This window comes from Columba livia, chromosome 2, assembly GCF_036013475.1.
Source record: "Columba livia isolate bColLiv1 breed racing homer chromosome 2, bColLiv1.pat.W.v2, whole genome shotgun sequence".
Taxonomy (NCBI): Eukaryota; Metazoa; Chordata; class Aves; order Columbiformes; family Columbidae; genus Columba; species Columba livia.
In genome coordinates this window covers 60,860,553-60,884,520 of record NC_088603.1, presented here as the reverse complement: position 1 = coordinate 60,884,520, position 23,968 = coordinate 60,860,553, and the positions used below count along the sequence as shown (strand labels likewise).

Here is a 23,968-nt window from a genome sequence, read left to right as displayed (position 1 = left end):
ACAGAACACTGGAACAGTCTCCCCAGGGAGGTTGTGGAGTCTCCTTCTCTGGAGACATTAAAAACCCACCTGGACACATTCCTGTGTAGCCTCATCTAAGTGTTCCTGCTCCAACAGCGGGATTGGACTAGATGATCTTTTGAGATCCCTTCCAATCCCTAACATTCTGTGATTCTGTGATACCTCAAAGAAAAATGACTATAGTTCAGCATAAACTTGATACTTCCTCTCAGATCCTTTATGCTAGTTTCCAGCCTTCTTGCATTCAAAATCTTTTAAAAGGAATGGAGTAAGCTGAAGGTTTTTGTGTCAAAAATCAATATAGATATAGTAATATAAATAACAAACTTTTTCAAATATATTATCAATATCCAATATTATTGTGCTGTTATCATTAGTATGAAATATATGCTATGAACAGCTATTATTATATATCTATTATTAAAATAAATTCCCAGAAACGTTAACAGTGGTGAAACGGGATTTTGCAGCATTTCTTGTAATTCATACTTTCTTGTGTAACAGGATGGTATCAGGAGTACTAAATATAACTTTTCTACAGTTTGATCTGTGGAATACATATAAGTAGAAATACTTTGGTGCAGATTAGGTGGAACAGAATGGAAAAATAGTTTGATTTAATTGTAAATGCATTTTGTTGTTGTTTTGAAGTTTATGCTCAATTAATGAGAGTCTTTTACTTTTTAGGAATCTAGTACTTTGGGGGAGAAGAGTCTCAGTCCTGTGAGGCTGTACTTGAAAAATCTTCTGTTTCAGTTTGCAGGTGTACTCATATGCATGCCTTAATTATGGAATTTTCATGTGTGTTGTAAGTGGAAGTTTTCTTACTTGGTACCTTTATGGAGGAAATAGGTCCATGAAGCATTCTGGAATATTCTCCTGCCCACTCCCCCCCCCTTTTTTTTTCCCCCCTTTTCTCTTTTTCAATCGAATTTTTATGGAATTACCTTTTGTTTTTTTTTACAACATTGATATTGATAGAAAAAACTATATTAAATACTAATTATTTTTCCAAAACTGATTTAAACTTCATGTTTTGAAACATAATCCTTACAACAGCAGCAATTGTATTGTACTGTGAGCCACTAGAGAGAGAAGAATTAGCTTTCTGTTTTTATTGATAGGCCACTAATTGCTCTGTTTACATTCTACATTTGGCAAGTCTAGTTCCCTTCTATGATGCCTTTAGGTTTTGTTACTATGAGAGAAATCTAGCAGCACAATATTTGGAATGTTTTTTGTGTGAGGAAAAATGTTGCATTAGTAATCCCATTCCTTGTTTGTCAGGAAAATAATTAATATTAATAATTGAATATGCGTCATGAAAAATAGCGGCAAAACAGTGTCCTGAAGTTTAAATCAGTAGGACTTCAGAAATTTGTTCTTTGCTTCTGTGCTAACAAAGTTTTTATTTGTATTACTGTGCTTTTCTGAAGAAAACCAAGATGACTGATGAAAGGGTTAGTACTATACTCCTTTATATGTTTGTTTGTTTGTTTGTTTGTTTGTTTCGAGGTATAGTGAAGTTAAAATTAACCTAATAAAGCATAGGGTGATTGAAGGTAGTCTTTGCCTTGTCAGGTCCTCTAGTGTAAGACCATCACAATGGTTCTAATTTTGGAATGTATCTGGCAGAGCAATAATGAAAGGAAAACGGTGCCACCACAGCCTAGACCCTAAAACCTTACAATCTGTGATGACTCCTCAACACTACACTCATGTAAATACAATTTAAATCAACCACTAGAATCTGGACATTTGTCAAGAAGTTAGACCGTCCTTTGCCTGTTAAAGAAGTGAGTCCCCTTTGCTATTCTCAAAGCTGAAATAGAAGGGAGCTCTTTATCCCACCAAGAGGTAACATGAAGTTTTGGCATTTGCTGTTTAAGTTCTTCAAAGTAAATTTCAGCTTATCCCTTTGAATCCACTGGAACAAAGATTTGCGTAGAACTTTTGTAGTCAAGACAATGTTCTTTCATTTCAACTTGAAGTCCTTTATTGGTAGGCAGTTCTGAAATGGCTTTTTCATAGGTGAATTGTGAACTGATGTCAACTGATTTCATAGAACTTTTGATTTATCCACGGGTACTTTCTTACCTTTAGAGGAAAAAAAATCCTGAGGAACTGAAACTGAATCTATGTAGCAGGACATAATTTCTGAAGCAAGGTCACTACAGAGCTAGTTCTGGGCAAAATTTACAACTTCTCTGTAAATGTGAAGAATCCACATAAACCTCCTATAGATATGTTTGTTTTAACAACAATAACCTGAACATCTTAAATTTTATTTTTTATTGGAAGGAATGCTAAAGAAATTAAACAAATATAGTTCCTGCCTGCCAAATTAAATGGTGCTTTTCAGACAGAAACAGGGAGGGCATAACCTTTATTTTCCTTCAAAATTTCCTCAGCCATGTGGTCAAAATAAAACAGGACTAGCGTAATAATAAAGCAAGGGCTTTTTGTAGCTTTTAGTGGTGCGGCTTGATGATTCATGAAGATTTACGTTTCAGTACCTGAAAGTGGGCTGATGGCTCTACAGAGAATAGAGGAATACATATTTTCTCCAGACCTGCTGTGGCTGACACAATTATGACACACTAAAGGAAGGTGATATGCTATTCAGTATCACCTTTAGTCCTCCTGCTAGGGCCTGTAAACTGTGGTTAGTCAGCAACTTTCTCAGCAAAAGTCTTCAAAAAGAATGGGAATGGAGGGGAACAGGAGGCTTCCTGGACAAGCTGATGTTACCATGTTGACCAGCGAAAACAAGGATGGTGAATGATTGACCCAACTATTAACAAGCTTGCATGAGCTTGAGGAGGCCACGGTCAGTAGATATTTGCTTTTGATAAAATATTTAAGGATTTTGGCTTGTTTCTATATAGAGATTAGGAAAAAGGAAAAGTAAAGAAAAGGGAAAAAAAAAAAAGAAAAAGATCTGTGACCTAGCACGAGTGTTTTCTCTCTTAGTCTTTCTTTTCAATGACAGTGATGTCAGAGCAAACATGTTCTTCCCATACACGGACTAGTTATTTTTTAGTAAGACTGATTTGGAGCAGCATGCAAATTCCACCAAGTGATGGAAAACATTATGTTTTTTTTATCCATAATCATGTTTCAGAAGCATTTAAAGGCCTCCAATGAAATCAAGATTGTCCTATATGTAAACACTCTAAAACCACATTATTGTGAGTCAAACCTTGCCCTCAAGAAGTGCTGGCAGAGCCTCAGGTCTCATGTGTCCCAGTGCAGTGTCCTAGCAAGGCTGCATCTAATTACAATGTACACAAGCAGTATTACTCTCAATTAAACTTAATTAGAGTTAGCATAATTCACAGAATTCAAAAGAGGTTGGATTCTCACTTTATAAAAGCAGGCAAGACAATGGGCATTTTTTTTTTTTTTAAACTTTACCAGGAATAGAATGACCTTAATTCTCAGCCAAGAACATTCCAAGTGAGCTAACAGCAGGAAACACATCCACTGTTGAGATCATCTCTGCAATCAGATAACAATTTGTTTCCATTTGTGAAAGTCATCCATCCTCATTTAAAGACAATATTAGTGTACAGTATGTTCACAGCATCTTTTAATATCCCAGTGTGAAGGACAAGAAAAGAATTTCAAGAACCAGGACATACCTGCTTTAAAAAATGTTATAAAATGATGCAATACTGTTTTTGCAAAATAATGACATCATGAAATGTCACAGAATTTGTAGATGTTATTCTAACTTTAAAATCTAACTTTGAGTTTCTTCCGCTTTTCCCCACAACTTAACTCCATATTTTTGCCAACTATAGGGCTGCATGCAGTTCAACCCCGTTATGCATTTGGAATCAGAAATCATTGTTCAGGAAATCAATCAAGACATTATCAAACTGCCCAGAATTGTCATGTGTAATTAATTGGAAATCAGAGAAACTGCATTCAAAAACAATTCAGGATACCTGTGCAAAAGAAGCAGTACTGCTCTTCTGGTAAATTTTAATTTTGATACATTCCATCACGCAGTCTCTTCAGATTATGTAGACTGGGGTCAAGCATATAATGAGTGCTAAGGGAGGCAACATTTTCTGCACAGCACCACCTTAAAGCATGTATGAAAGTGTGCCTTTAGCTTAAACTGCTCAAGGAGGTGGCTGTGCTATGGTAGCTGGCTGTGAACTGGAGTGACAGAAGTGTAAGTGTATTCCTCTCTGTCTTTGCATGGCCAAGTGAGGCAATTTCTTTAACTGCTTCTCCTACATATGCCCATGGATGCTTCTCAGATCATGTGGATAGATGGAAATAAGAAAAAAACTGTTACGGTCTCACTAATTTGTATGAAATGCTTTTCAAGATAATTACTTGTAATTTTTTGAAGATCAGTCACAGAAAGTCTGGAGAAAAATGAGAAGAGGTAACAGAAGATATAACAAATCAGAGGTTGTGCTACAGATGGTTTTCCTGTTTTCCAGGATTCTGAACAGAACAGGAAGGCTCTACTGTTAGTAACTCTGAGCTCTTTCAAATAATGGATATATCAGAAGACTGAAAGAAAGAGAAATTAGGCAAAAAAATACAATTTCAGACTTAACAGGTCATCATGATAACAGTGACTTGACACAAAGAAGGCTCTTTTTCCCATTCTTTTAAATCTCTTTGACTTGCTGAATATAAAGATATTTCTTAAAGGGAGGAAGCAACAGCCTTTTTTTGGTTGATACTGCTGAAGAAGAGGTGAGCTGCTAGGTCCCAAAAGACTTAACAGATCAAAGACGATTTCAGTGCCAGTTGTGGAAAAAGGATTTGGAGGATGCTGGCCAGTCTGTTCTTAATGTGAATTGAGGGAGAAACATGCTTGGCTTTTAAGGGACTTAAAGCTAGACAGGCCATATGCCTTTTTGAGTAGTTTTTATTTTCTTAAAAATCAACCTTTCTTAATCTCCTAATTGAATAATTAGACTTTTATTATTTTTTTCTAACTTTATTGTTGTAGGTCTAATTCTGAGTTTACAATGACAGCAATTTTGGAGTAATTCTACCACGGTAAAAGCAACTGTACCAGTGCAGAAACACTTGCAGAGAGTTGATAATCATTATGTTTAATTGCCTATTCATTTTCTTTCTGCGGCTCTATGCCTGTCTCTACCACTCTGTTTTTTTTGAGAGAACATCTTTGCCTCACGTTAATGTGGATATTGATTAGCTTTTAGGTACCACCGAGTGTGTTTTAGGGCTCAAGTAACTATTCTGTCAAAGTGTGCCAGGTAGAAGTTGCTACATGGCCACAAATTGTTTGTAGTATTTATCAAAGGAACCTCAGTAAAACTCATTTTACATTAATAATATTGTACAATAATGAAATGACTGACCATATTCCCATGAGCTTTTCTGTGATGAACTTTGTTCTACATATGGAAATCTCTTTTAGTGAAGTTCCAACTTTTGTCCTATCATGACTTTTGTGCTTTCAAAGTCTTGTATTTGCAGGTACTGAACTTATTTCTACAAGGCAGTGTACAGGCCTGATGATTAATTAGAGAATTAGTGACTGAATGTTAACAAAGGCTACCACTCCTGCTATCTCAACTTTCTTAATTTTAAAAGTTACAGAAAGAAATATGTGTGTCCAGGCTATAAAGTGTATACATGTAGTCAAACTGCACATGATCCATTTTCAGTTGTTTTCACACTCTATTTTTGCCTCTGGCTGCTCACTGCAATATCCTTCTTTTCTCTGCATTCCTTTAGACATTCAGTTCTGATGTTTCAAGCTTGAAGTTTCTCATTGTGTGAGTAAAACTGACTAGGCACATGAGTATTTCTAGTCTTGGGGCATTCTTATGTTTATCCTCATGGGTCCCTTTGCTGTTTGCTGTTGTGTGACTAAATACACAATTCTGGCTTTGAAAGTTTCTTCTAGGCCTCTGTAAGTACTGAATGAACTGACACTACCATGAACCATGTGTGGAATCAGTATTATTAGCTTGGTGCAAAAATCATTGCAGTTTTGGACTGTGAATTTTAAATCATTATATGCATCATACGTAAATCATTATAAATAATATATGCATCATATATAATTATAAACCCATTATAAATCACATATACATCATATATAAATAATTATAAACACATCTTTACTGCTCAAAGCAGGAACCGTTACAATCAATACATTTTTGCCAATGAGAATTAAGTTTGTTTATTCTGTAGTGTAAAAATCTGTGCTTTGGGATTTGATGAACTCTTGGAAAGCATTTTCTGCATCCTGCTGGTTGTGGAAGTGTTTTCCCTGCAAGAAGTTGTCAAGGTCCTTGAAGAAGTGGTAGTTGGTTGGCAAGAGGTCAGGTCAATATGGTGGATGAGGCAAAACGTCATAGCCCGATTTGTTCAAGTTTTGAGGTGCTAGTTGTGTGGTCGGGCATTGTCTTGTAGAAGAATTGGGTCCTTTCTGTTGACCAATACCAACTTCAGGCATTGCAGTTTTTGGTGCATCTCATTGATTTGCTGAGCAGACTTCTCAGATGTAATGGTTTTGCTGCGATTCAGAAAGCTGCAGTGGATCAGACTGTCAATACAGCACCTAACAGTGACCATGACCTGTTTTTGGTGCAAGTTCAGCTTTGGGAAGTACTTGGGAGGTGCTTCTTGGTCCAACCACCAAGTTGGTCATCACCAGTATAAAATCCACTTTTTGTCGCATGGCACAATCCACTCGAGAAGTGGTTCATTGTTCTTGCATAGAATAAGAGAAGATGATGCTTCTAAACAGCTTTTTTTTTTTTTTAATTTTTGGTCAGCTCATGAGGCACCCACTTATCGAGATTTTTTCACCTTTCCAATTTGCTTCAAGTGACAAACAACCATAGAATGGTCAACGTTGAGTTCATTGGCAACTTCTCATGTATTTTTAAGAGAATCAACTTTGATGATTGCTCTGCATTGGTCATTGTCAACTTGGCCAACCACTACACTCCTCATCTTCGAGGCTCTCATCTCCTTTGTGTAACTTCTTGAACCACCACTGCACTTTATGTTCATTAGCAGTTCCTGGGCCAAATGCATTGTTGAAGTTGTGAATTGTCACCGCTGCTTCATAACCCATTTTGAACTCAAATAAGAAAATCGAACAGCAAATTTCAACAATGCAAAAACCACAATTCCTTTTACACCAATCTAAAACATTAAAACTTCTGGCTAACTTTGATACCCTGTCTGTTTGATAAATTATGTACTGTGACTATTTTATAACCTTACTGAAATGTGTACACTGGCAGGATAATCTAAATAGTTATTTAGAACTTGCACAACCAGGAATTTGACCATTTCTATGATACATTTTCTTTCTCAGAAAAACAAACGAACAACTTTCAATCCGTTTGGACTAGGTGATTCTCCACAGGAAATGTTAGCCAATTTAAATCTCCAATGTTCTTACCACTTAAGCAGATAAAGATCCACCATTGAGTGCAGAACATCAGGAGTACATTCGAAGTTGAACACTGGACCACAACTTCATTTTAAAATTCATATGTTGTTTTCACCGCTTTGGATGCCTGCCTGCTACCATGATCTGTAAAACTAAGATCCACAGAAACTTATAGCTAGAACCAAAAAGTGCCGTTCAGAAGACATTGTTCAGAATACTAGTCCTGAAAACACTAACTAAATTACTATGTGGTTCTACAGGAATGAAAATTCTGTCATTACTGAATAACAAGTTTTTTTCGGGTGCCTGAAACTTAGAATCAGAATCATATCATAGAATGTCCTGAGTTGGAAAGGACCCACAAGGATCATTGAGTCCAATTCCTGTCCCTGCTTATGACAACCCCAAAATTCACACCATGTGTCTGAGGGCATTGTTCAATTGCTTTTTGAATACTGTCAGGCTTGGGGCTGTGCCTACCTCCCTGGGGAGCCTTTTCCAGTGTTCCACCACCCTCTGAGTGAAGAATGTTTTCTTAATGTCCAACCTAAACCTCCCCTGGCACATCTTCCTGCCAGTCTCTCGGGTTCTAAGATTGGTCACCAGACAGGCATGCCCTGAGCCGTGACATATATTGTTGCTTTGTAGTCTAGGATTCCTGTTGCTTTTATGACCAGCAAACTCCCTAGTCATGAGACTTTATACTCCCCTGATACTTTTTAGCAGCTTGACTCCAGCTCTTTTTCCAATGAACTGATAGCCAAGCCCTGTGCCTTTTTCAGACTACCAGCTCAAGGGCGATAAATCTGGAAGCCCTGGTTATTACTAGAAGTGTCTTATTTACCTGTATGGCAGACTTTGGCTAGCAGTGCCTTGACAGTAATATTCTGTGATGGTGATGCAGGAAGCACAAGGGACTCTAGATGTCCAAGCAGGCTTCTAAGAGTCAGCTGTTCTAAGATTTGCTGGCAAGTTGCCAAATATATATATTTGTGTTGAAAAGGTTCAGTTGGTTTGCTTGCCTTTTTTTTTTTTAATCTGATTTTTATTCTTAAGGATTTTTTTAAGGATGACTGCTTCTGAATGTGTGTCCTATTTGTTACACATACCCTAGTGAAAAATCTAAAAATATCTTAGTTGCAAGAGTCTGGAAACCCATGATTTGCCTTACAAGTACTCCTGTTTCTTAGAGAGAATTTATTTGCAACATTAAAAAAAGCGTTGGAAAATCCACCCCCTTTTGTACTCTTTTTAGTATTAAGAAGGTCAGAATAAGGCTACTCAGGGACCTGCAGAATTTTCATGGGCCCATTTTCCATTACTGAGAGGTATTAAGAAACATCTTTTTGTTGTTTGCAGAGCATCAGAACAGACTCTGACAAATGCAAAAGGTAATATAAAATTTTGTAACTTCATTGTGGATCTTTTAAATGCATTTATAATGAGCAGATCATTCTGTACTGGAAGAACGTCAAAGCTTGAAAGATGATAAATTTGGAAACAACTTCATTCAGCCCTCCTAGTAAATTGGGTAACTGGGCAAAGTTTCTTACATGAATGACCTAAGCTAGCAAAGGGTTGCACTCTAAATTCTTAGGGGAATTTACTTCCTTAAATTATCTTTTAGTGTCATTTGAATAATCAACAATAACAAAAAGACACTATGAAACTTGAGTGGTTTTCAGCCATAAAATAGTTCTGGTATTTTAGAAGTTTAAACCAATTTATATTTATTAGTGTATTCCATTAAGAGTGCCACAAATAAGATGGACTTGTAAAGGTGTCCGCACATGATAAAACAGTACCTTCTACAGGTTTTGTAAGGTATGACTTTACTCAATTTCGCCTTGCAGGAATAGTGCTGGGAAATATTTATTTTTCAGGAGCACTTGTGTTACTCCTCTCTTTGTAGAGATGCCAACCTGATTGATAAGAAGAAAATAAAAGAGAAAATGAAGGTCTGAAAGGAGAAATAAATGAAGCACCAATTTATAGGCATTTCTGCTGCTGCTGAATGGTCCCAGTTGTCAGTACAGCTAGTGCTGATCAGGTAAGCATTTGAAAGAAAAAAAAAAATTTTTTTAGATCTACAAATAAGCAAATATAGTGTCTTATTGTTTCAATTAGATAAATACAGTATGTCCCACATGTAATCCAATAAATCAGACTTTTGAATCTCTAGTATTTTTTTTGCAGTGATTTTGTCTGTGATTTCTCTCTTTGAAAGTTCTTGTCAGTCTGAGTAAAATCCCTTCAATTTTAAGGAAGATCCAGGTTTTTCGTAATTGTGCAAAGAAAATGAATAAAACCCTAAACATCTAAAAATCCTACGTGCAAGATGTCTATAAAAGGGAAGGTCATATTTCATCTTTAGATTTGAGGTAACTGTTGGAACTGGTTGCTACTTTTGATCTCCACATGCATGTCCTATGTTTTCCACACAAGCATTTATCATGTCGTATTCCTTAAGCTCTGCACTGACAGTAGTGCAAGTGAAAAGGTGATAATAGGAATATTATCCTGCTACTCAGTTTTAAGCCAAACTTAGATGGGATCAGGATTCAGATAGCTTAAATTGCATAGAATATGATGTTGCTTAGGAGTGTAATACTCACTGCATGCAAATAGCATGAAGGTGAAGGTTAGCCCATGGTCATTTTTATGTAACTGTCTCAGCTATGCCACAGTATATGCATTAAGAGCTTTGGAAATCTCAACCCTTGAAGTCACCTGGTTAATTATGTGATCTGTTTCATTTGTGGATATTTATTTTAAGAAAAACAAAAGTAACATTACAATATATGCATCAAAAAAATATTTGGAACTTTAGACATGGTATCCATTTTATACCTTGAAATTGTTCCCCAAGAACATGAGGGGAAAAAAAAATATATACAAATTAGACAGTCCCAGCTTTTAAATCCAGGAAATATTAATGCCTCTCTAATAACACTAAAGGAAAGAACAAAACAGGAATCTGAAAAAATTGGAATAGATAAATGTGCAGACTGATGTGGACCATTACATCTGAGTTCTTAGATCTGACCTTTACTGACTATATTACAGGCAGCCCTGAGTTTTGAATGTGAAACACAGATGAGCTTGAGAATTAGTGTAAGCAATTTGATGTGACACTAGCTTAGGCTTTGATATTCTAAACATTTCTTTCTGTGAAAGATTTAAGGGAAGTTACATGATTTTTTTTTCAAGATTGTAGATGTGTGATAACAATTCTTATGAGATATATTTAACAAGACATGCTTACACTTTGTTATATTGTCCTATGTGTGGATTTATTACCATGCTTAGCATATAGCTGGCATCTATGTATACCTTTTTCAATATACAGTATGTCAAAACTTGCGGGTACACTATGATTTTAGAAAAGCTTTTTAATGCATTTGAGGATGGTGATGTATGCAAACTGTATTTGCTGTCTAATGCACTAATTAATGGTAGAAATGGTAGGAAAAAGAAATATTTCAAGTTAATGCAGTTTGTTTACACAATCTTGACCTTCAAAGCTCTTTTTAAAACAATAATCTGTCAGTATTTTGAATTTTGTGAATTAGGAAACATCACTGAGAACTTCTTCAGATAATGTAAAAGTTAATATAGGGGAGCTTTCCCATTGGTCAATATATTACAATAATGTTGCAGGATCTAAGAAAAATGTAAGGCTTTTGTGGTATAGAAAGAATAGTAACATTCTCAGTGCCAGTAACATATATGCATGTTGTCTAGATTTCCTAGGATTTTATTTTGCAGTGGAAACATGAAGAAGTCTGAGCTTGATTCTGTGAACTTTATTCATACAATCACATCTTCAGAGTGAAACGATCTACTTGACTGGAGAAATTTTTTTTTTTTTAAATTAAAATTGAAAGTCTGAAAAATCTGCGTTCTGTCTTTCACTGTAATAACTCAGTAGAACAGCCTTAAATTGGTTCTGCCCTGTCATAAAATGACATCAGGAAGCTGAGCTTGACATAAATTCCAAGGGCAGACCACATTCAATTAATTTTTATTTTTAATTGCTTCTGTAAACACACAAAGATTAAATTAGAAAAGCTGCTGTAGGTTTTTTGGTTGCATGTACTTTAACTAAATACTGAGGGATAAAAACGGAAACAAGGAATACTCAGGAAGTCCATGGATTTTAATTCATGTGGTTGGCATCAAAGAAAGTTGGATCTTTGAGATGTTTCTTTACGGATAACAATTTAGCCCTAAATTGCTTGCTAAAAGAGGAACATCATCAAATGACAAAACCTAGCTAAACAGTCAGTACTGGAAAAAGTATTTTTATTGATGTTTGAATGATTTTTTAAAGTGCTTTAATAGAAAATAATTCATCTGAATTAAAAACAAGTTAAAAGTAAGGTGAAATAGATTCTGAATATTGTGTAGAAAGTCATACTTCAGGTGTCACCTTTTAGAGTGGACGACAATAAACAGAGTGAGAAATTCTCTCTATCAACCCCCACCCTCCCCACCAGCGAAAAGGAGGAAAAGGGAGAGAGAAGCTGGAAAATTAAAACCGCTTTGCTAATAATGCTAATAAGAGAAATTATGCAAAATATGCAAACCCAATATTGAGTCTCCCAGATGATCACAGAACTGCAGATGATCACAGAATTCCATGCCACAAGGGCTAGTGTTGTGCCAGTGGCAGCCACAACTGGTCTGGACTCAGCAGTAGACAGGAATTGGATTCAGGAATGCAGACATTGAAACCAGGATCAGGATCACAGGCGGGACAGTGGGCAGGGTCCTCCTCAGAATCTGTCCGTAAACAGAGACAGAGAGGCCCTCATGATCTCTCAGCTTTAAATTGTAGAAGATGTGTATGGCATGGAATACCTTGTTGGTCTGTTTGGCTCACCAGTTCTGTCCACCGCTCCCTGCAAGCACGATCCTTTTACAACTTGTGGAACATAAGAGGTCTATCAGTGACCTTGGATGCTATAGAAAGAAGGATAAACATGGGCCTTTTCTGCATTCCATTACTTCCATTAGCTCAGTCAAACTGTAAACATCAGGTGTTATCAGCTCTAAAGCGACACTGTCTGAAAAACATGCAGCCAATTTCAGAAAAATGCAGTTACTTAGAAGAACTTAGCTGAAAGGAAAATTCACTAGAAGAGAATTCATTTTGTTTTAACCGAAACCAGGAGAAGGCCACACAAATAAATGCTACAAAACAGACTGGTACTTAACATGCTGACTGTTGCAAAAAGGAAATAACTAGGAATTAAAAAGGAATTTTTGTGTTGGTCTCTGCACTGAGTGCCAGGACTGCTTTTCTGTATAGTACTTAAGAGATCCATAGTGTTATTTTCACTATGATGATCACTGTGATGGCTATGACTTTATGCATGACACATACAAGAGAGGCAACAAGAGTTATTATCAATAATACTTAGCTTTTTTTTTTCTTTTAAGTCTGTCTACAGAAAGGAAGATTTTGCCCTTTTTTATGATGTAGTAAGGAAAAATATAATCATAATAAAGTTGACAGGAGATCGGTAGATTTGGGATTTCTATGATAACCATTTAATAGTTACTTAAATATGAGAGACATAAGCTTAATACAAAACTCAGTTGCTGAAGTAGTTCTTAAAATTATGGAAATGGTAACCTCAGTAGTGTTTGCAGTTGGCCTAGAGGTAACCTAGACAACAGCAGTTATTAAAATTAGACAATATAAATTCTTAGGTTTCAGCCTACAGCTGCAGTCTTTCTACTTTTTTGAGACTCTTACGGATAGCACCTGAGCTATGCTAGGCTGTATCAAAGAGCAAGAGAAGCTGTGATACTCTTCACTGGATAATGAAAATTACTATCCTTATATGTGTGTATATATATATATATATATATATGTATATATGTGTGTGTATATATATATATATAAAATATTGGGCTATAGTAGTACATTATAGGGACAGGAAATGTTTAGACTTAGAGCAAAATGAAAGCCTTTTTGTCAGGAAAAGCAGGTATATCCAGAGATTGCAGTTAAGTAAGAGGTTGATTTTTGAAAGGATTTTTATTTTGACTGCATAGTGTTTCATTGAATGTAAAGGGTATTTTTTAAAAAATGGAAGATTTATGATGTTACTAATGATCAGAAGAATAAATCCTTTTAAATGGTAAGCAAAAATGGTGTGAGGGCAAGGGAGAAATTCAGACATCCTCTTCATAGAAAGCAGTGGAATTTATTCTATACTTGCTGTTACTCCAAACATTTATCATGAATTTCAGTGACTTCAGGAGGACTTACAGAAGTCTGGCACTGTATCAAATGAAATTACATTTTTGAACTTCTTACAAGATATTTTAGTTATGTAAAGCCAGAAGTCAACTTGGCATTTGAAAATAGTGGTTTCGTTGCAAAGGATAAAATAAAGGAAATTATCTCTGTCCTAATCAACATGCATAATATCCGCACACTTCCAGATATGAATACCACCTAGTGAGAAAAGCAATCATACTACTTCCTGGAAAAAGATCCAGTGAATCTCACTAGATTTCTGAAATGAGATTTGAGCTGATGGTGGAAACCAACTTTTCTTCTGTGAATACACCAAATAATAGTTTTACTAGCAGAGATCCTAAGATTAATGACAGAATAGTGAATTCAGGCTTTGTGTTGTTGTTGTTTGTGTGTGTGTGTGTTTGTTTGTTTGTTTTAGCAAGGCAAAACAAATAAACAAATCACTAGGGTTACTAAACACAGAGTTATAGTTCTTTTTGTGAAGTCAAGCAATCCCAAAGCAAGCAACTTTTCTTTGAGAGGAAGAAATTTCTTTCAAAAATACATTTCCTTCTGTTTTCAAGCATAGATGTGAAGTGAGAACTGCTTCTTTAATGAATGTAGGTGTTAGAGACTTCAACCCATGCATTTTACAGTTTTTGTTAGTTTTCCCACGGTGCTGATTGTCAAGCACTGACAAGGTTTTCACAAGCTGTGACACAGCTATTGACTCATTTAAGAAATCAGAGAAGCAATTAATAGACAAAATAAGTTGTTCATCCTCTCTGTGACACCAATCAAGTTTATGGAGAGAGAAATAGGGAACAACAACAGACAGAAACCATGGGTTGAGATGGATTTCTGACAGCCTTTATCAGGACAAGGCTGTTTCTCTATGCCAGTGTAACTGGTGCATGAGGCATGTACCCTTCCTTTTCTAAAAATTGAATAATGAATGTGGAAAACATACATGATCAGTAATAGCTATTCCCAGTTCTCTTCTGCTAAGGAAACAGATGTTGCAAAGAAGAAGAAACCCAAATTAAAATGGGATTGGAGAAAATAGAAAACAACTTCTGTGTTGGAGACCTGGAATTTTGTCTGCTAAAGAAGTGGCTCATGAGCTCAGAAACAGATGTAAAAGTTGCAGTAGAAAGTTGTAGGTAAAGGAGAATATACTGAAATTTACAAGGGTTTTGAAGTATATAGTATTAATAGGAAACATAACATAAATTGGCATACATAAAGCCAATATTGTTAAATTTGAGCTGATCAAGGGAAAGAGTCTCATGTTTTCACTATTAAAGCTCAACATAACTTTTTCTTCCAAATTTTTGTTCACATTATCAGTGAATTTTCTTCAACAACATTCAGCGTTCATACTCTCTGTAAACGTTCTTCAAGTATTGTAATAAGTGTCTTTTTAATTTAATGGCAGAAATATGCAGTTTAAAAGCATGTCTTCTGTAAAAATGTCAGTATTTCAAATCGTAAGTGCTGTAAGAATGAATTTTGATTTGTGTATAAAACTTTGAATATCAAGTTTATAAGAACCTCATCTTAAAAATTTGTAAAAGGTTATAAATGTAGGGGTTTTGTTCTTTGTTTCTTTTACTTTGCTCCTAACTGTTACACTCTCAGTTATTAGGAAATCTTAATTAGCTTGTAGCGTGAGCATTAAATATTCAGCATAAAACGCTGATATTCTGTTAAATTATTTTCTAAGTATTTTTTCCATTTGTTTTTCATTAGAATGTTAAATGTCTTATGTATCTCCTTTTTTAACACATCTTAAATGAACAAGGACTGGCTACATCAGTCTGATCTGTAACAGATAGTCCTTCTTTGGAAAGCAAAACAACTTGAGCATTTTTTAGAGATTAATGTGCCATTTACGTATTTATTTATTTATTAATTTTTAACCAGGGTTCATTGCTTTTGTTTTCTCTAGTGAAGGTTAATGTTATACATTTCAGTTACCCACTGTGGTTCTGACCCAGGTCTTGTTACTCTTGTGATTGTTTGTGTTGTTTGGCATAGATGCCATTTCCCCCCTGCATGTTAAGAGTTGAAAGGTAGGGAAAAAATTGTCTTAGAAGATTTAGAGTAACGATGTATTTTCAATAAAGCTATTCTGTTTTCCTGGGATTTTCTTGTTTTGTAAATAGATGTTGGGATCCATGTACTTCAACCATGGTCTCTCTAGATGAGTGCAGACTGAAAAGCATTGTCACAGGAGTTTTACATTTCTGCATCCCAGGGCTTTGAGGTTGTATCTCACCATAAAATAAAGTTGAAATAAAGTAACATAAAATTAGGTTCTTTTAGGGTAAAATTAGTAAAACAAAATAGCTTTGTGACACTTTTTTTTTTCCTCCAGGTCAAAATTCTGATTTTCCTTCTGTCAACATCAAGGTATCTGGAGTATTCTCCAGGTTTTGGGCATCTCCCTTCAACTTTCCATGGACTCTTTTGCCACCAGTCACTGCAGCAGAAGTGAACTTCAGTTAAAGCACACTTTTTACATTTTCAGACTTCTTTTTTTTTTTTTTTTTTTTAAATGTAAGTAAGGGGATCATCAATGCTTACAGAGGAAATTCTGGCCAGAGTAGTTACAGGCAGTGAAAACTAGGTAGGGTTCATTCACTTCCACTATATTATTTAGCAGAACATAGTTGGTATTGTTACTAAGTAAGGCTCAGTGACATAGTTTATTTTACTTTATCAGTTTTGAATTGACCCTAGGATAAATGCTGCTATGACAGTAAAACCTGGTATTTCTGAAGACAGCTGGTTTTGATTATAGTAATTACTATTGAAGGCATTGTAGAACTTTTTCTTCATGGTTTTACGTGGAAAGGTACTGAACGCATGTCAGGTGCTTTTGCTAGTTGAAAGAGTGATAAATGCTGCCTGGAGCAGGCATAGTTTAAAACGCTGGTGTCTCAGAGAATCTGAAACAAGAAGTGAGCCATAACTTTTATTGTGAATATTTTCAGAAAATGGCAGTGACTAAATGTCATGGTTCTAAAAAACAGCTTAGTCTTCCTGTTTAGTCAGTCAGCTCATTGTTAAGTCATTAACATCATTTGGGATCCAGTCTCTGACTTCCAGATAGGCTGTTGAGGCCTGTTATTTTGATAGCTGATTTTCCTCCTCATCATTTTATTTATATCACCAGCCACACGATGGCAGCAAATTATTAAGTAACCCCATTTGCCTCTTCTAGCATCAAAATAGCACAGTAACTAACCTCTTCAAGATTTTACCCTAACCAGAGGAAATCCAAAGACAAGCTGGATCAATCCTAGGTACAAATAATGATGCTCAAGGAATAAAACCATAGCTCTGTGTGTGTTCATCTGTGAATATTGCCTTGCTACCTTGTTATGTATAAAACACATACTTGTACATTAGATGTCAGTGTGATTTAGAAGTATTAGCTCAATGAAGAAAAGACATGAAATCACTTTACTTTATAAACTCATATTTTGTTATTATTTACATAATCACCACTCTCAAATGAGAAAGAAATTCAGTACAGTTATGTTAATCCTGATAAAACATAGATTATACCAAATTGTGATCTCTGTGCTTAAAATTTGAAAAAAAAATGGAATAGAGATATCTTACTGACATTCTTAAGCCTGTGTACATGAAGAAGTTTTACATAATATAGCTGTAATACAGAAAAATAAAAATACATAAACCAGATATACATAAAAGACCATACCTGGAGAGAAGGAGGAGTGTATTGTCAGAAAATAAAGGGAATAATAGAGGAATTTAGCCGAAGACTTTGTATATTTTTTAATAATTCTCTCATTTTTCTAGTCAAAAGCTATGTATACATATACATATATATATGTATCTATATTTGTATTTATATTCCTGTAGGCTTTAAGAAAGGGTCACAGAAATTAAAAATTATAGCAGAGCTACACATTTTCTCTGAAATGTTAGATTTCTGAATATAGAATTTTTTAGTTCATTCCATGAAGAATATTTGGGTTGAATCAAACAGCTCCAATGTCGCAAATAAAAAATGTATAACTGGTAATTTCTGATTGTAATTTTAATTCAGCTCACTTATTATTTTGTTAATGACCTCTGCCATTAATAGTGCTGTGTCAGTAAAATTGTACAAATCAAATTTTGTAGAGTGTATCTAAAATTTGATGAAAAACCAAATGGGGTGCCAACCAGAAAAACCTTGACAGGTTTGCAGAGTGGGCCCATGTGAATCTAATGAACTTCAACAAGGCCAAGTGCAAAGTCCTGCACTTGGGTCAAGGCAATCCCCAAGGTCTATACAAACTGAGGGGTGGTGAATGGATAGAGAACAGTGCTGTGGAGGAGGACTTGGGGGTACATACAGGTGGATGAAAAATTCAACATGAGCCTGCAATATGCTCTTGCAAGCCAGAAAGCAAATCACATCCTGGGCTGCATAAAAAGAAACTTGGCTATCAGGACAAGAGAGGTCATTCTTCCTCTCTACTGTTCTCACAAGACCTCACCTGGAGTACCATGTGCAAGAAAGACATGGACTTGTTGAGGATGTGGACTCTCAATACAAGAAAGACATGGACTTGTTGAGGGTGGTGAGACACTGGAACAGGTTGCAATATATATATCATAATATAAAATGTGTTATAATATGATGGAGTTGTAATTAGAGACTACATGATGGAGAACAGTTCAGGATTAATGAGACCTTCCCTCTTAAATGTATGTATTTCCTAATTTAATTTTATTAAATACATCCTTAACAGACTCAAGTTTATTCAGCTTCTAAGATCATAACATTAGGCTTAGTGTGTCTTTTCCACAAAAACCTTAATTACAAAGATACTACTGATGTCAGAAGGCTTTCACCAAGTGGACGCTACAATCTTTTGGCAAATTGTTACCCTCAGGTAACAAAATTACGGAATTTTATAACTTAGTCTATTTTGTTAATTTCATAGTATTTTTAATTAGCAAGATTGTTTTCAATTTAAAGATTAAGGTTTGGTGGGTTTTTTTTTTGTCTTGCTCTGTTTCCCCTTAATCAACAGAAGATTCTGTTGTAGATTTCAATAGCATGCCTCTCAAGTGCACATGGTCTGTAGAGACTGGAACTACAATTCTGTGTTTAGTAGAAAACCTGTAAGGTAAGATGATCGCAATCTGAATGAACTACTGAAATTTGAATCAGGTGCCACAGCTGTGAGCATAGACATGCTTGTGAGTTTTGTAGCCAAGTGGAGCTTCCCACAGTATTTAGTGGCTGCTCAGTGTAAATATATTCTCTTTTTCTTAGATTTTAAATTAGATTTAAATTTCATAATTTCAGTGTGCTTATAGAAATATTTCTCATTGTTATGTCTAAAAAAAAAATCTTTCTCTGTTTTTTACAACTTTTGTAGTGGAGATTTTTGTCCATGTTAGTTGCATAGATGATTAGGGAAACCTGTGCTAACCTATGAAATTAGTAGGTTTCCAATAGAATTTGGGAGTTACATCTCAAAACAATAAACTGAATTCTAATTTGACAGTGTTGTGTGTCTGTACTGAAATTTGATGAAATAACTGTTTATCAAAGTTAACAGGTGTTACCAAATGTACTGTTTATTTCTTGTGTGTCAAACCAAATATACTACAGTGTTATTACGTGTGTTATGGTCAATATGCTTCTACAGATTCTAATGATAGGAGTTTTCTCATTTCAGTGTCTTTGTAACATTTCTTAATGTTCAAACCTATGTGTAATACACTTCTAAGAATTTTAACTTAGTTGTCTGTAAACATCAAATTGTGAAACGGCTGTTCCAAAGTTAATGGCATATCATTTAAAACATGTCTGATTTCCAAACCTTTATTTTGGGTTTCTCTTATGTTTTTGAAAACTTCCTGTCAAATGAAAAATGGGAGAAACATTTTTTCAGAAATATCTCAGTACAGCTGGATTATGACTGGACTCCACGACATGGAGGTCTAAGCAGACCTATCTTGTCTTGGCAGACCTGCTTGGAGGCTTTTTATCTTGAAAGCCATAAAGTTAATAGGAAAAGTATAGATCCGTAGTTAAATAAGTGTTCTTGTCTGTTTTATGGAATAGTTCAAAAGATGGCTGAAGCTTCAAATGTCCTGATAAAAATATTAAAAAATACCTTTTTTTTTTTTTTTTTTTTTAATCTGTAATCAACTGATAATAAATATTTTGGAACAAAGTTCAGGTATCTAAATTGATGGGGAGCTAATACATACATGTTGTTTTACAAATTAATGCAGTGAGAATTTTGAATATGCACTTTTATTCAAAACCATTCATCTATTTCTTGTAATAATAAACTCTACAAAACCCTTTCTTAACATTCTTTTGAAGAAGGTAAAGGAAAATGTTCTTACTCATTCTAAGTCCAATCTATTTTAAATTATACCTCTTCACTTTTCCTTTTTTTGTGATGGGACAGGAAAAGCAATTAACGTTTCAAGTGATCTCTAAGGGATTTTTAAGATTACTTGCTTGTAAGTTTTAATTTGCTGTGAATTACAGTAAATTGCACTTACTGTCTTCATCATTCTCAAAGATTAAACCAATGCTACCTCTGACTAATTTTGACTCATCTGTAACTTACATTTTCTTTCCAAAGTGGTTTCTGAATGTTGTTTGAAAAATCAGTCATATTTCTTGGTAATTGGTTAAGGAAAATATTAAAAGATAAGAAACAAATTGGTAGGCTTGGTGATTGTAATATTTTTATGGGTATTCTCAGTAAACATGCTACATATGTGTGAAAGTTGCAAAGAGTGTCAGCTAAAGGGCCTGATGCTTCTGGAAAGGAGAAAAAAATCAAACATTTATTTTCCTGCTATGGCAACAGCTATTCACTGTCAGCAGGAACTTTCTTCATGCAGTGTTTATCGTAGCAAAATGCAGAGGGCTTGGATATTTATTTATTTATTTATTTATTTATTTATTTATTTATTTAGTGAGATTTGACACAATGGATTAAATGTAATGGTTGTGAACTTTCCGTGAGCAAGCTGGCTGTGATGAAACATTTTATGTGAATCTTCCATTTAGCTTCTCATTTTTTATAATGACTCAGAGGAAGTAGCTGATTTAGACTTCGAATAGTAGTCACTCACTTTACATATCACCTCATTGAAAGACTGGGCACACAAACACAGGAGTTGATAACAAGTTTTCAGTAGCTTTAGGGAAAAGTTAACCTTTTGCCCTTTTAAGCAGATTGTATTTTTTCTTAATAGTAAACTACCTTCCGTACTTTAGTACCTTGAGCTCTAAGAAATATGGATCATATCAAAATGGCATTTTAGGCTATTTCATCTAGTGAGCAGCCTCATAGGATGGTTTGATAATTGCTGTATGCAAAAAAAATTAAATGCAATGTATAAAAATATTATGTTGCGAATAATGTTGCATTTAAGCTGTTTACTTTAAATGCTCTTGTTTAGAGAATTACAAATGCAATACTTGCACTGAAGATGGGGAAAGAGAGGGAAGTAATATCATCCAGGAAATATCCCAGAATTTGTTTAACTCAACAGGATGGAAATTTCAGAACAATCATGAAGGAATGTGGAAAAAAGAAAAAAAAAGCTCTACAGTATCACCAATGGTAAATCGCTATGTATATGGTGAGCAAGTTTATTTCATTTAAAATATCTGAACATGTGTAGAGAAAATTTTGAAAAAAACAGCTATATTTGGAAAAAAATGCTATCTTTGGCATTTTTGTGATGCATCTGGCATTCAGCACCACGTGGAGGACAGGGAATAATGAAATGCTAAGAAAGATCTGTGCTGGGAGAAGTTAACAGTGGTAAGTGTCAGGCACTGGCTTGTAATGGCATAAGTTTGTAAATGGTGAACCTGAAGGAAGAGTTTTGCAAACATTTTTGTTTCATAATTTTGTTAATGACCTTGGCATTTAAATATAGAGACATCTTGATTAAACTAGTTTTCAGTATAAGGAGCTAATTTGAATGACATTGAGAATGGATATAAAAGAAACGGGTTAAGACTGGATATGATAAAACCATTTTCTTAGAGGCTTAGTAAGAATAACTGCTGGAGGCTTAGTGTCAAAAGCCTGTATATTTAGCACACACTGAGTGTGAGGAAGCCATGAAAAAGTGATTTAGAGTTTACTGTATACTTCTAATAGAAATTAGAAAGACAGTAATGCCATCATTCAAGGCTGTGCAAAAGCTGTGTGAAACTTAAATAACTTATAGAAAATGCCTTCCATGTAAAAAAGTGATATGGGTGTACTTATTAGAATGATTAAGGGAATGGAGAGACAATTGTAAAAGAATGGAGCAGAAGTTGTCTCGTTTGGTCTGACAAAGCTGAGGCAAAGAAGAGAGGATATATTTGAGAGAATTAGAAAAAACCTTAGTGGGGCGTGCACCATCAGAGAATGAAAGATATTTAAGCTAAAGGATAGTGTTAGCACAAAAAGAGATATGCAGACTGGCTAGTAATGCATTTATCTCAAAAAAAAAAAAGAAAAAAAAAAGAAAAATAAAAATAAAGAAGTTGTAATCTTCTTGCAAAGCAATTAGCTTAACTTGTAATTGGCGTCACTATTTTCAAGATGCAACTTAGTAAGATTATGAAGTGAATTCTACTGGGCAATACATGCAAAAGAAGGGGATTGGGCTAAAAGAACTAGAATGTCTTTTTTAGTATTACATTCACAATTGTGTCCAATAAATAAGTTGCATTCTCAGTGTATTACACATTTTCAGGTTCCAGCATAATTCGGATTAGTAATAAAGGAAGATAAATGATTGATTACTTTTCTACTTAACTCATCTATATATACACTTTTTCTGATTGCATCATAATTGATTTTGATATAAATTGCCTTGTTTTCATTTTAAGTTGATAATTTTTGCTATTTTTTGGGAAAAAAAAAAAAGTGTATTTCTGTTGCCCTATAAACTACCTATATGTAAGTTTGTGGCAAAATAACTGGAAGAAGTATAAATCATATGTTGAGTTATGTTGGTTCTTGACAAATCATAATTCTGATAAACCATAATGTTCAAAATGTCCTTGCTTAGTAGCATGCCAACTCAATCAGCACTCATCATAAATGGAAAAGATAGCAATGCCAAACTATTTTGAAATAATTCACATGCTATCCCATATATCATAACCAGAGGGAAGGCAGACACTATTGGGAAAAAACTGTGTGAAAGCAGGGACCTTGCAGAAAGTTTCTGAAGGAAACCAAAATATCTAGTCTATAGTTAGAAAAACAGCATCTTATTTCTTTTTGAAATATACATCTGAAACCAATTAAATAGCTGTAATTGTAAGGAATTGTAATACTGGATTCAGCTTTCTATTTGTTGAAGAAATAGAAGTTCACAGATTGATTAATGCAGTAAACTTAGTATGCTCTTCAAACTCTTCATGAGTTCCACTTCACTGAAGGCATATACTGCTAATAGTTTGCCCAATGCAGCCCCGGATACTATTGGCCTTCTTTGCTGCAAAGACACATTAGTGGTTCATGTTCAGCTTTATGTCTGCCAGGACTCTTCAGTCATTTTCTGCCAAGCAGCTTTCAAACTGGGCGGTCCCTGGCATATACTGGTGTATGACGTCATTCCTCCCTAGGTTGAAGAACTTTGCATATCCCCTTGTTGAACTTCTTGAGGTTCTTGTTAGACCATTTCTTCAGCCTCTCAAGGTACCTCTGAATGGCAGCATGACCCTCTGGTTTATCAGTGTCATCACTGAGGTCAATATAAAAATGTAAAATAAATATTTATTCTGATTTTGTAAGAAAGAGATCAGAAATTATTAAAGAATAACCTTTTCTACTGTAAAATAATTCTCTCTGAGCTCAGCTTTATTAAATTATACCACTTAGTATTTGCAGAATTTTTGTGAAGGTTTGAGAGATCAGTCCATCTTGTTGTCTACAACTTTAAAGGCTATTATCAAGGTGAAAAAATTATTGGTCTGTTTCATAATGTCAAGAATGGTAGATTTAGAAGCAGTTCTAAACCAAGCTGGGTGGGGGTGTTAATCTGCTTGAGGGTACAAAGTCTCTACAGAGGGATCTGGACTGGCTAGCTTGATGGGCTGAGGTCAATTGTATGAGGTTCAACAGGGCCAAGTGCTGAGTCCTGCCCTTGAGTCTCAACAACCCCATGCAGTGCTACAGGCTTGGGTAAGAGCGGCTGGAAAGCTGCCCAGCAGAAAAGGACCTGGGGTGTTGGTGAAGAGCCAGCTGACTATG

The 23,968-nt window shown here is 35.1% G+C and overlaps 1 long non-coding RNA gene across 1 annotated transcript; it reads left to right on the top strand.

The window, feature by feature from the left end:
* The first annotated feature begins 375 nt into the window (after positions 1–375).
* LOC135578502 (uncharacterized) lies at positions 376–22,240 on the top strand. The gene is made up of 3 exons (XR_010470221.1): positions 376–8,829; positions 9,351–9,488; positions 16,075–22,240. It is a non-coding gene; the product is annotated as an uncharacterized LOC135578502 (long non-coding RNA).
* The last annotated feature ends 1,728 nt before the right edge of the window (positions 22,241–23,968 follow it).